General features: G+C 46.5%; 1 long non-coding RNA gene across 3 annotated transcripts; it reads right to left on the bottom strand.

Moving 5' to 3' along the window:
- Positions 1–2,240: 2,240 nt before the first annotated feature.
- On the bottom strand, positions 2,241–13,885 carry LOC116236645 (uncharacterized). 3 transcript variants are annotated; one of them, XR_004168590.2, is made up of 4 exons: positions 13,747–13,885; positions 9,325–9,493; positions 9,091–9,215; positions 2,241–3,641 (listed from the first exon to the last, which is right to left on the bottom strand). It is a non-coding gene; the product is annotated as an uncharacterized LOC116236645 (long non-coding RNA). The 3 variants fall into 3 exon arrangements; XR_016467169.1 differs by lacking the exon at positions 13,747–13,885 and adding an exon at positions 10,383–10,729; XR_004168591.2 differs by lacking the exon at positions 13,747–13,885 and adding an exon at positions 10,336–10,729.
- Between the last annotated feature and the right edge of the window lie 247 nt (positions 13,886–14,132).

Consider the following 14,132-nt stretch of genomic DNA (forward strand, 5'->3'; position numbering starts at 1 on the left):
GCCAACACGTGGCCCCAGCGCCATTCTTGCTGCCTCTCCCCACTTTCAACAGCACTAAACTTACCAAAAACCCCTTTAAAAAAAAAAACTAAATTGTTTGGAAAGTGTGGGAGGTGAAAGGTTTCCTTGAGCAGATTTAAAGCTAAAACCATTAGCGGTGCAATGTTCATTCAGTTCCTTTACTCGTGACAATAGAACAAAACGATCTGATCTAAGCAAAACTTGTGGTTTCATAGCAACTATGAATATATATTTTTTTTGGTGGGGAGATATAATACAAATCAGTGCTTATGTGCATAAATTGTGCCTGCTTTATTTCCTGTACTCACGTCTGTTGAAACAATCTTAAAATCCAATTTAACAAAATGGCTTCCTGAAAAATAACAATAATAACAATAATAATAATAAACCCACTCCAGTTTAAAAGTCCAAAAATATATTAAAAAAAAAGCTTCTATGATTAAGTTGTTAAAAATAATAACAGTGTTTAGATCTTATGTAACACTTTGCATAAGAGCTCAGATAACTTTTTGAAGACAATTGGATGCATTAGCCCTCCTCCAGCTCTGAGAAACAAGAGCTATTTCCCTTTGGAAGCCAAAAATAAGGTTCCAAACCATCTTCTACGCTGAAGAGTAGACATTTGCACTATGGTCTCCATCCCCAGGCTATGATGCCAAAGATGAATGGTGGCAGGTCCCTCTGGCCTCTAAATTTGGGTGAAAGTCATGGAATCATGGAATGGGTTGGGTTGAATTCAGCATTGTGGTCCTTTTCAACCCAGGCCATTCTGTGATTCTGTGATTCTACAATAAATTTATCACGCAGAGGTTTTTAGCCTCAATCTTCAGACACATGCCATCAACCACCTCTAAACATGTGGATTTCAATCCAGCTAGGGAGGTAACAGTTAAAATATAGGTGAAGGGGAATAAGACGAGTTGGATCATGATTTTTGGGCAGCTACTTAACCAACCCAACATCCCAATCAATGAAGAATTTGGCCAGTGTAGGTTTTGCCTTTAATCTTCTTCATTTTCTGCAAAATAAAAAAAAACCCTTTCCTTTGGCGTAATCAACTTTCTGAGTTTCCAGGGCTGTTTTATCAGCAATTTCTCCTGCAGGCTTCTACTTCTGGAATTTTCCTTCCCCAAGTGGAAAATTGGGAAAAAAAAAAGAGGAGTTTCACCGCCTTTCCCGTAAGGAAAATGCTCCTGGAATTTAATTTAAACTCCCTCACTGCACTTTAAACCCTTTCTTTCTTTTCCTGTCCCTGATGAACAATGACAGAGAAATGTTATCACACAATATAAAATATTAAACACCTGCTGTAAATATTGAACTATATACAAATAGAGCCTGGCAAGGATAATACTCAATACATTGTTTACATAGCTACTGATTAATATTGGAGATTAAAATTAATACTCACATAATATAAACATCAACATGCTTTTAGTGTGCAATTAAGCTGAACGATTTCATCAGCACAAAATGTTCTCATCCTTGCAAAACAAGGCAAACTCAAACCCAAGTCGGCCTGAAAATATCACCAAAATCAAATTCCCTGCTGCAAGAGATCTGGATCGTGAAAGATGCTTTTTCCACTTTGGAAAATCATTTTCCCAACCTGGAAGGGGAACATCCTCTGGCCTTCTCTACCTCAATATCCATCTTCACCGATACAACAGAGCCATGAGAGCCAGCAATATTTTCTTTCCCATTAGATGGGATGAGTTAACACAGTGGTTGGGTGTGAAGCACATTGAGTTGCCCTTTGGCATGACTCACCCCCGTTGAGATCTCAGCTGGAGTACCATGGGAGGATCCAAAGTGGGCAGAGCCCCATAGGTTGAAGGAAAGATGATGAAAACAGAACCCAACGAGGAAGAACTGAAGGAAACTGGCAAAAAAAGAGAGAAGGGAGTCTTCCCATCAATCCTCAGAGGCAAAACATTCCCTCAGAGAAAGGAGTGCATGGTTCTCCTTGTCTGTGATGGGTAGGATGTAACATGGTGGATCAAAGCGCAGCACATTTGGGTGACACTTGAGGAAACCTTCCTAATGACAGGGTTAATTAAGGACAGGTAATGAATTAGCTTGGGAAGTAAAGGAGTGCAGCACTGGAAACATTTAAGAACATGTTAGGTAAGTGTGTAGAAACAATGCAGAAAAATGTTGATCATTTCTAACCAACGGGAAACATGATGAGATGTTTAATGCCATCAATTTTCCCCAATTGTCCTTATCCTTTTTCCCTTCCCAGGAGTCAGTCCTGATGGATTTTAGCACCTGGGTGCTAAGAGGTGCATTGGCTCCCAAGGCAAGGAGATTCCATAACTCCAGGACAGCATTGCTCCACCTTGAGGACCCACAGTCAGTGTCTCTGCAGGGAATGAGTGAAGAGTAAAGCCAAGAAGAAGAAATGTGGGCATGTAATCAGGTGGCAGCACGCATCCTGGTAGATGACGGCGGTGATAAAGCACAGCATATGTCCCAGCTCCGATGTAAATCATCTTCAGATGACATCGTTATGGAGCATCTGAACATACGCCGGTCCCTTATGCTTTCTCCCTCCTTCCTACACACTGCCAAGCTCTAAATAGCTAAACATGGCTAACCTCTGACATTGCATGGAAAGGATCTGCTGCATCCCCAAAGCTCAGAGACCGTTCATCCCACATCTCCTGGTCACCCTCGAGAGCCAGACGAAAGCCATGCAGTGGGTACACAGTGCACAGGAGACATCTCATGCTCAGTGTATGGCTTTGGATGCTCTCTGCCAAACTGCAGGGGGTCTGGTGCCCAGGCATACAAAATTTGCATTAGCAACCCAGATGATTGACTGAAGAGTGCATTACAATAACTCTGGGCTGGGAGGGCTGCAAGGCGTCTGGAAGGCAGACGACTAGCAACGATCTGAATAAATTCACAGTGATAATTTGGAAGGAGCTAGACCAAACTTGGAGAAGTAAAGAGCTGCATTTGGGATGGATAACCGCACCAGCCAAACTGGAGAACAGCTTTTGGGGAGGTGTGTAATCCCAAATAGAGCCTGAGACTGTGGTGGCCCAGGGTGGATGCTGACGAGCAACCAGATGCAGTCAGCCCACGTTGGGAGGATTAAAGACTCTTTCACTATCCACTGTTAAGGGAAAAATAAAAAAGCAAATGTTTTATCTACATTACCTAGAGACAGTGATAACTGGATATGTCCTGCTGCAGATTTTGCAATATGCAGTTTCACATCAGTGATCAGACACCAAAAAGGGGCTCCTGGGGCTGGTCACAGCTCTGTGGCTGCTTGCCCTCAGGTACCTCTGATCTCCTGCATCTTTCTAGGGATGAGATTCTTTTATTTTTATCCATTTCATAAAATTTCTGCAGTAAACACATATTTTGCTGCACGTTTCCTGGAACAGATGCATGACCTCATTCTTCATTCAATCACTGCTTTCCATGAATTTTTGCAATGTTCTTTTCCAAGCCACTCCTCTGGAGCTGGCTTTTCCCTCGGGTCCCTCCATCCCCAGCTGAGGGCTGGGCATGGCACAGGGGAGCAGGAGTTGTTCCCTGAGCAGGCACCGTACCTATTGTTCTCTGCATCCGCTGCTGCCACCAGGGGAGGAAATCAGCTTTATCTGAAGCAAAGAAAGACATCAGTTAGGAAAGTTATCAGGGAAAATTTCCTGGCAATAGAGAAGCAAGGCACGGGAACAGGCAATGCAGGCAGCTGCGGAAACAGCCCTGTTTTTAAGAAAATAGATGTATGGGAATGTTCTCCATGTGCCATCTCCTCCAATTTTGGCACTTTGTCCAACTGATCCCCTCCCACCCTTCTTACAAGGTTCCTCCCTTCTGACCCCAGCACATCACTGGTCCCTCCTGGCCTTATCCTGATTCTTAAAGGATCAGGAGGAGATTTGGGTGATGGTGGGCACCTTGACGTCCTTTGGGAGCTGATCTCAGATGGGGAAGGTGCATGGTGGCAACCACAGCAAGCCCATCCCATGGGGCTGCTTCTTTGCCTCCGCACTCTGGAGCCCACCCAAGCACCATCCACATAGGGAGCCCTTGCTAATGGGAAAACCACCTGTTCCTCCTTTGCAAGGAGAGAAAAAGAAAAGAAAAAAAGGAGTGCTTTTCTTCTGCTAGCTCCAGCAAAGCAAACAAACCAACCACCCAAAAAGACTCTTGTAACCAAATTACCCCTTTGGAATAGAATGTAGGAAAAGAAAAGAGGGTGCCACGTGCTGCAGTTTGATACAGAGCAGAGCAACCCTCTTGGCTGCCCCACTGCCTAGGGGAGGGGGAAGGGTTCATATTTATTTATGTGCTGGGGAAGGGGGGAGTATTGAATGATGAGATCTGGTGCTCACTTGGCACCAAGAGGTGCCTCACGCTTCTCTCAGTTGCCAACAAGCTGCTCCTGGCATACTCTGCTCCCAGCATCCCTGCCCTCCCTGTCCAACATCCCCATTTCAGGCTGCATATTGGGAAAAATTTCTTTCCTGAAAGAGCAGTGATGCATTGGCACAGCTTCACAGGGAGAGGTGGGGTCACCGTCCCTGGGGGTGCTCCAGAGCCATGGAGATGTGGCACTGAGGGATGCATAGTGGGCATGGTGAGATGGGCTGGAGTTGGGGCTCTGGGAGGGCTTTCCCAGCCTGAATGGCTCTCTGGTCCATCTGCTATAGCAAGCCCACAATAGTAACACAAGTGCTCCCAGATTACACCGTATAGAGGAGCATCTCTTCCCTGAGTCAGTCAATCCCTGGTATCCACATCCATCTCTCTCAATTTCGACCTCATGAATGTGTGCTGCTTGTTTCCAGCTGGCAAAATAAATATGGCCAATGCCAGGCTGAGGCTCCCTGTTGCCTTGCAGGGCTGCTTGGGAGGCTCACGTCAGGGAAAAGCACTGGCAAAGAGACATATTTTGGTTACTGTGCTTGTGTTTGAAGTTTCTATAGCTACCAAAAGTGAGGGAAATGCTCCCATGCATCATTTTTGAGTGGAGAAGGGGGAGATAGCACACATCAGAAAGGGGTTTTGATTTCACATATTTAAGCAGTTCTCACCCTCTCCATGCCCCTTTCCAGGTGGGACATTTGGCTGTGTTAGTGACGCTTCACAGAGCTCAGGAATCAAATTGCAGGGGCAGATGCCACACAGATTCCCTGCAGATCTGTGGGCAATGGTGGCCAAGGAGCCCAAAATCTGCTGGGGAGCAAACAGGGTTGTGGTCCTGGGCACCAACACCATGTGCTGCTGGGCATCCTTGATTGGAACCTTTGGAAATGCAAACCCTTCATTTTTCCTCCCTTTTCCTTTTTACATCAATCCTTCTGCACGTGAACACACAGCATGCAATGGATAACCTTTAAGTCAGTTGTATTTCTGCTTTCTGATATTAGGAAATCCAGCCCTGACAGCAGGAGAAAAAGGACCAGAGGATGGATAAAAAGAGGAAAAACCTTCCAAAAGCCAAAAGCACCCCTCAGGGCCTTGAGACCACCTTTGCATTCTGCTCCCTGCATCTGCAGCTCACTGCAAAATGGTCAAATCTGCTTTCCTTCTCAAAACAACGAGCCAGTCTTTTCCTTGCATTAAGGAATAATGCACGCTCTGTTATACACAGTGCTGAAATTGCTCCAGGGGGACAGAGAGGTACTCAGGCCAGAGATGATGGATTGGGTGTGAGAACAATTTCCTCAATGGGGTTCAGGTCTTTGAGTCCCAGCAGTAATAGGACCCATTTTGTTTCGGGATTGAGGTGTTTGTGGAGTTGTGCTATCAAGATCCAAGGCATTTCTCCTTCTGCCAACCGCTGGGACACAGCAATTCGGAACGATGTGCTCATATCAAACTTTTTTCACATTCTTAAAACAATGCAGTTGTTTTTCCAGCATGCACACACATGCATGCACTGATGGTGTTGTCCCTTAGTACTTACAAAATAAGAAAACGAGAGGCTCATTTTCACACGAGAAGTCAGAGGTTGGGTTCACACAAACATCCAGAAGTTCAAATATTTTCCCAAAGCTGCTCTGAACTTTGCGTGACCTTCCTTGGACCAGAAATGTGAAGCAACCAGTGTTCCCCAGATTACCAACACGTCATGAATCTTGCAACGCCTGCAGCATCACCAGCAGAAAATGCTTTTCCTGCAGCATCCAAGTGACCTTGGCTTCAGCTGCTCACCAAGACCAGGAGGGCTGGGCCCTGGTCAAATGGCAGAATTATTTTGGATGGCTTTCAGGTGGATGTAACCAGCAAGGTGTGGCCAGCAGGGCAAGGGAGGGGATCTGCCCCACTACTCTGTGCTGTGAGACCTCACCTGGAGCACTGCATCCACATGGGGAGTCCTCAGTGCAGGGGAGACATGGACCTGTTGCAAAGCATCCAGAAAAGGGCCATAAAAATGGTCCCAGGGATGGAACACCTCCCTACAAGGACAGGCTGAGAGCTGGGGCTGTGCAGCCTGGAGAAGAGAAAGCTCCAAGGAAAGCACCTTGGTTTTGTTGTAGGTGTCCCTGTTCATTTAGAGGAGTTCAACCAGAGGTCCTTTACAAGCCCTTCCAACTCAAATGATTCCATGTCCATTATTCCACTATGTGGCCTTCAGGCCTTTCTCCACCCATCTTCAAGAGCCAGGACACTGGAAGTAAGGAGAAATTTTCCACCTGAGCACCAATTTGCCAGCATGGGTAGCCATCACCAGGACACTGGAGGAACCTTGAAGGTGACAAATGCACACCATACAGTAACACTGCTATTCTGCAATTCCTGTCCTGATTTATGCCCAGCCTGCTAAATGCTGTGCACACATCCAGCAGTGGCACATCTTTATCTTTATTACAGAATCAGTCTCTTCCTGCAGGAGGGAGATGAGTCAGTGCTGAGCCCAAGCACTGTGTCCTGCAGATATCCACAGAGTAACAAACCACCCAGAAGCAGAAATGAACACAGGCATCCTGGTGGACATTTTCTATCTGCTCATTGAGATTACATGATATTTCATGACGTTAAGATCACTCCACTTCTTTACTCCATCTCCCCAAATAAAGCTACCTCAGGCCAGTGTTATAGTCATAAGTTGCTTAACAGCATGCAAATATTTCTGCTGTTGCCCCTAACAAGCAATTTGTTACTTTTGCTGTTGCCCGAAATGCCAGAAGACTAACAGTCTCTCCCCTGGGTCCACAAAATCTCCTTTTACCACTGAAGCTAATTATGCTGTTAACCACTAATGCTGCCAGAGGAGAGCTAATGAGTTGCGAGACGGTGGGTGTTTTTATCACCCATGCACAAAAAGCTACAGCAGTGCAATGTGCAGCACCAACAGAAAACTTCTGCAGTGGCCATGAGCTGCCTTGTTAAAGAGAAAACCACAGAGAAGGAAAAAACACTGCTCTGTAGCTCCTTCCCCTGCCCCCATCACCTGCAGTGCCATGGAAATGGGATTGATGGGATGCCCCATTGGCTTTAACACCCCCAGGGTGCTGTCATCTTTAATGAGTTAATGTTGTTAAGTCCTTCTGAGATCAACTGGGAAATGCTGTAGGAGAGGCACTTTTGACAACAGCCCTCGCCAAACAACTTTCTTGCATTCTCTTTTCTTCAAGATGAGAAGAGTCTGGAAAGAGATAAGCAGGTCACCTGCTCCTTGTGGAGGAGTTGGACATTCAGCCAAAAATCATAGAGTCACAGAACCATTAAGGTTGGGAAAGACCTCTAAAGATCCCCAAGCTCAAGACCAGCCCACCCCCACCATGCCCACATCACTCAGTGCCACATCTCCAGGTTCCTTGAATACCTCCAGGGATGGTAATCCCACCACCTCCATGGTTTAGCTGGACCACTGCAGCACCATTCTCTGTGAGAAGCAATTTCTCCTAATATCCAGCCTGAACCAACGTGGTGCAACTTGAGACCATTCCTCCCCATCCTAAAATTGACCATAGGTATCGGTAGTACTGTCAACTTTGCATTGGACCTTCCTCCTCAAGCAGTCAGTTTGGATTCTTTCTTGTCCCCACACCAGCACTGGTGGAGAAGTGCTCCTGGGAGCAGACCTGCAACTGAAGAGCATCACCAAGGCACTCAGCACGAGCATTTCCAGCATTAGGTGAACACCTAAAACTCTGCAATCCTCTTTGTGCTCACTGTAGCTATAGGGTGTTAATAGATATTCTTGGTCACGTTCATTAAATCTTGTGGACATAACTCCATCCTTGGAGACAACCAAGGCCAGGCTGAACAGGACTCTGAGCACCTGATGGAGCTGTGAGTGCCCCTGTTCACTGCAGGGTGTTGGACCAGATGGCCTTTATAGACCCCTTCCAACTCAAACAAGCTTGGCCCAAGAAGGGAGCAAGACAGACCCCAGAATGAACCCTAGTAGAAAGGGTTGCACAGACACACTGGCACACTTTTCAGCTCCCCGTCCATCCTCTAACATGATCAATTTGCATTCCCATCCACAATTCACCGAGCACCTCGCTTGTCCCTAAGTAGGTGATTTCCCTGCACATCACCAGTTTTCAACCTATGAATTCATGGCGTTAATTATGCTCACACCAAAAGCAGCAGCTTCATCATCACAAAGCAGCCTCTACAGCTGCCAGCTTTCCTGTCTGGTTCATATAACTCCCCAAATCCTCTGCAACCAACTTTCTACACCTTTCCCAGCTCTACTAGTTTGAGAGTAAGAACATTTTTACGTTGTATTCTTTCATGGATCATTCAAAGGTTTCAATAACTACATTTCAGATTTCGTAACCTTTTCTGAGCACTGCCTACCACTCTTGTTTTCATCTGGGACTTTCTGTTGCTCAGAAATTCCTTCATAAAAGCATTAGTTCCTGGCACCTGGGTTGAATTCATGGCTGGAAATTGTATCTTTCTATGTGTTTGTAAGCTTTTTCTGCATGTGACACAGGCAGACAGCAGTTCTTTGCATCCTGGGGAGAAATTGCCTCTTCAAGAGCATCCCTTCCATTGTTATGATGAATTCTGAAGGAAGAGAACAAAGCATACAGTGCAGGCAGATAGGAAAAAGGAGCTCAACACACATCAGAGACTCACCCAGCTCTGGCAAACTTCTGGATGTGGAACAAGGAGCATTTGCAAGGGAGATGCTGCTGAGGAAAAGCTGTTTTCTCATAGGCTGCTTCTCCTTTTGAAAGTACGCTGGTCCCATCCCAGGTCACCTGTGGAGCAGAAGGTGAGAACCCAGAGAAGAACCCAGCTGCACCTTCAGGAGATGCTTTCAAGACAGGCTCAGGAATCAGCACCAGCTCCACCACCACAGATACGTACTTGGTGTTTCATGCTGACCTTGATTTGTCATCTACCACTGCAAATGTCTCCTGGGGCTCCTCAGCTTCCAAGGTTCTGTGTGTAATCCAGGGCAAAGAGCATAGATCTCATGTCGGAGGCTGAAGACCTCTACATTTTCTGGGTGAGGTTTTAGCCTGAGCCTCTCTCCCTGAGGTGATGGGAAGAAGGAGGAGAAGGGGAATAGCATGTGTTAAACATTCAGATACTTCATCCCCAACATCAAATCCCTTCGAAGGATCACCTTCTAGGATGAGGAGCCAAAAACTCATCTCAAACCAGAAGCTGTAAAGGTTGCAAGGGAAGTGACAGATGCTCAAGGTGGGACCTGCATCTTGCAAGGCCTTCTTAGGCATAGTGGGCTCTCATGCCTCCACACAAGCATTCTGTTCAAGGAATGCTAGCGGGACAAAAAAATTGTTTCTGGAAAAGGGGCAGTGGTTTTGCATTACATTGCATTTACACTGTGTCTGTATGCTATCTGTTTATTTTGTTCTACACTGGCAGCAAATGTACAGGGACAGAGTTGCTTGACCACATAGTGAGAGTTTTTAGAGCACATGATGGTGAGCAAACCCTGCAGGCAGCTGGAGCTGAGCAAGCCATGGCTGAAAAAGATGAAGGGAAAAAAAAAAAGAAAAAAAAAATCAAAGCAAAACTGATTACTTTTGCCTGGAGAGGTTTGTTTTTGTTTGTGTCTTCTCTGAGAGAAAAAAAAAAAAAAAAAAAAAAAAAAGGACAGCATATTTCAGGGGTGAGGAGGGGAGAAATACTGAAAAGCTCTCTCTTCCTCTCTCTGGCTAGACCCAAGACAGCTCAGACATGGAGCGATGCTAATGGGCATCCTCAGACCTGCAGGAGAGACATTCCACCCCAGCCAACTCAAGTTTTTAAGCCAAAACTCCCACAAGGCAGTGTCACTTGCTAATGGGAAGCAGATTAGAGACCCGTGGGACCACACTGATGCCCGCACATCTCAGCCCCTATGCCCACCTCCAGACCATTTCTCCACTACAATGCAGCCCTTCCTCTCCTCACACCTCTTTTCTTTCTATCCCAAGTCCTGTGGCCCAGTTCTGGCCCTTGGTCCAGAAGGTTCTTCCTTGTTTCATTTGCTTTCCCATTGTTTCCCCTTCAGTATATATCCTTCCAGCCCCAGACGCTTGTTTGCAAGGTGCCACGTTTCTGATTGCTGTCATAAATCCTTAAATCCTTTGGGCTGTCTGGTTTGGTGTCCTTGCCCATGGCAGGGTTTGGGCCTGGATGAGTTTTAATAATAGAATTATAGAATCATAGAATCATTCTGGTTGGAAAAACCCTCTAAGAACATCAACTCCAACCATCAACCCACTCCACCGTGCCCACTGTCCACATCCCTCAGTGCCACATCTCCACAGTTCTGTTCTGGAACACCTCCAGGGACACTGGATAGTGATATCACTATATCACCACCTCCCTGGTCAGCTGTGCCACTGCATCACCACTCTCTGAGAAGCAGCGTTTCCTAATATCCAACCTGAAGGTCTCTTCCAACCCAAACCTTCCTATGATAACATGAAATTTATGGATGACTGTGCTCCTCTCACCCTAGCCAGAGAGCAGTAGGCTGCTGAACCTGGACCAAAAATGCTCTTTTTTATAAAACTCCAGGGAAAATTAATATTTCACACAGCAAAACCCAGCCTTGTTTTGGTGGGGGCATTTGTTGGACATAGTGCATAGGTGGGCTCTGCAGGCAACCATGGACATGAGGTGTGCATCTCCCCTGGGAGCCTGCCTCTTAGAGCCTGAGAATAAGACATTGCAAGGAGAGACTGGTGACACCTCCATGCTGTCTGACACCAGAACTACCACTACAGCTGTTCCATGGATGTCCTTAGAGCAATTGGTTTGTCTCTGCACTGGAGAATCGAGATGGGAGAAAGGCAATTACAGAGGAGCTTGGTATCATATTATGGATTGCTGCTGCTGCTGTTATTGCCCTCTTCCCTTTGAGCCTTGTTATATGAGAGCCAAACTCTCCCGAAATGTCAGCAGGCACCACACACTTGAAACTCCAGCCCTGCAGTGCTCTGGAAATCTTGTTGATTGATGTAGACATTATACAAACACAGGAAACCACAGCAAGCCTGCCCTCAGGCAATTCCCAGCCCTAAACAGCAGCAAAGGCACCCTTCCATGTAACACAACCTAGTCAATATCATAGAATCATGAAGATTGGAAAAGACAATTAAGATCATCTAGTCCAACCACCAAATGTCACAGAACCATAGAATGGCTTGAGTTGGAAGGGACCTCAAGGATCATGAAACTCCAACCCCCCACTATATGCAGGGCCACCAACCTCCACATTTCAGAGCAGCCCAGGCTGCCCAGGGCCCCATCCAACCTGGCCTTGAACACCTCCAGGGATGGACGGGGCATCCACAGCCTCTCTGGGCAGCTGTTCCAGCACCTCACCACTCTCATAGCAAACAACTTCCCCCTGACATCCAACCTAAGTCTTCCCTCCTTCAACTTCAAACCATTTCCCCTTGTCCTGCTGTTACCTGCACTTGTAAACCAAGTGATCTTTCTCTTATCCTCAATCCAGGGTCTGCATGTGTACTCCTGTATCCTCAAAGCAAGCTCCCATGTTCTTCATTTGAAATGGAGGAAGGTACCTCCTTGCACTCCCATCCATATCCAAAGCTTGCCATCTACCTTATTAGAGATAAACAACATTATGTCTAGAGTTATTATCTCTAATATCTCTCTCTCCAAAAAGACCTAGGCAGGTTCAAGCAGTGGGACCAGGAGAACATTGTGAGGTTCAACAAAGCCCAGTGTGAGGTCTTGAACCTGAGTCATAGTAACACACCCCCACCAGACAAGAGATTTAGACTGCACAGAATGGAAAAGTTCTTTACAATAAGGTTGGTGAGGCAGTGGCACAGGCTGCCCAGGGAGGTGGTGGTTGTCCCATCCCTGCAGACACCCAAGGTCAGGCTGGGTGGCCTCAGAGCACCATCTGATGGAGCTGTGGGTGTCCCTGTTCATTGCATGGAGTGGGATCGGATGGCTTTTAAGGGTCCCTTCATACTCAAACAATTCTGTGATTCCGCAGAAAAGTCAGATTTCTCTTGTTTTTCCATCAAAACCAACTAGAGGATACTTCAGGGCTTTCCTGGAGGTAGCTCATGCAGAAATGGCAAGTCTGGTCTTCACTCTTAAGCGTGTAGTGGTACACAGAGAGCCAGTGCTGGCCCAGGAGAGTTCTACTTTCTGATCTTTTCTGAAGTAAGGTTACTTGAAACTTTGGGCTTCCTCCAAGCCACACCATGCCCAAGATGGGACAAGTGGGGCCACGTCTGCTGCTTGCCAGCCCATAGACCTGCTCACGGTTAATACTTCCTCTGAATTTTTCCTCTTTGTGGGCTGCATAGCACGGATAATTGTTGACTTCACCCCTCTGCAAGGCGTGGGAGGTTTGAGTTTTGCAGCCTCAGAAGACAGAGCTCCACTCGCAGCAGCTCTTGCTGCCTCCTGAGGAGTTATATTTGCTCTTCCTTTCCTCACTGTTTTCCTTAAGCTAAAATAAAACATCCCAGACTGGGGAGAAAAAAAAAAAAAGAAAGAAAGAAATAGGGGAACATGTTTTGCTCCCAGTGTCTGGACAAACATATCACATCCCAAGCCTTAAATAGAGCTAATGGGATGAGTCAGTACAAGCTTGCTAGGATGCTGCAGCTGCAGAAGCTCACAAGAAAACGAGGCAACGGAGCCTCCACAGGGACAGCTGCTGCCTTCAGACTTCTATTTTTTCCCCACCAAAACACAGCAATCGCGTGCAAAGAAGCCTCCCGCTGCGCGCTCCTCCTGGGAAGGTGTGCTCTGCCTCAGATCAGCAGCAATGGTTTGGCCTTTTGGCCATAAGGAGTTTGTGGTTTTTTTATGCTTGGTTGGGTTTTTCGCTACCTCAGACCACCTCTCCCCAGATTTGAGGGAATGCTGAAATGGTATCAAGTGTTGGAGTTGCATCCTCTGCTAGCCGCAGTTAGGGTTGGCTAGTTAACCTGTTGTATTTTGCATCAGTTTAGGAACTGAAGATGCTGAGAGCGTGGGTCCTTCCTCAGGATGGGCACCTCAGCATTCTCAACAGAGAAAGGAGGATGATCTCCTTGGGCTGCATCCATGGCAGAAGCCAGGGTAGCTTGATTCTACAGCAGGTTCTTAATCCTGCTTTCTTCCGCTCCCCCCCATATCAGTTTGGATGAACTAAGAGCTAGCCAAAAATACAACCCCATTCAACCAAAAGGTGTATTTTCTACTACAAAATAAGAAGGTGATATTGACTGTGCTCAGCACCAACAGCAGCCCAAACTACAGTTTTCAATACAGCTTTACTTCTGCAATCAAAGTTACCTGTGCAGGAATCACAGCCTCAGGAGACACGGGAACAAGCAGGAAACACTTCTCCATTCCATCATCCACCCTCTAAACCATTCCTGAAACATCTTACTCCATGTCTGTGGCTGTCCTTTTATATTTCTGGGGAGGCTTTAATTCTCTTCCAAGCCAACCTTGCAAAAATTACCATCCCCCTGGAAGGGAAGTAGCTGCTTCTAATTTACCATTCACTTACCACCGGGATTTAAATCACCTGCTCATGGCTCAGTGTGAAGGATGCCCTGATGGCACTGACTCAGCTCCATCCTGGGGGAAAAGCCTGGAAAGAACAAGCATAGCTTCCATCTGTGCCAGGGTGAAGCTATTTAAGGGCAAGGACTTACCCAAGGAGAGTCCCACGG

This window comes from Phasianus colchicus, chromosome 5, assembly GCF_987193195.1.
Source record: "Phasianus colchicus chromosome 5, bPhaCol1.hap1.1, whole genome shotgun sequence".
NCBI classification, from domain to species: Eukaryota; Metazoa; Chordata; class Aves; order Galliformes; family Phasianidae; genus Phasianus; species Phasianus colchicus.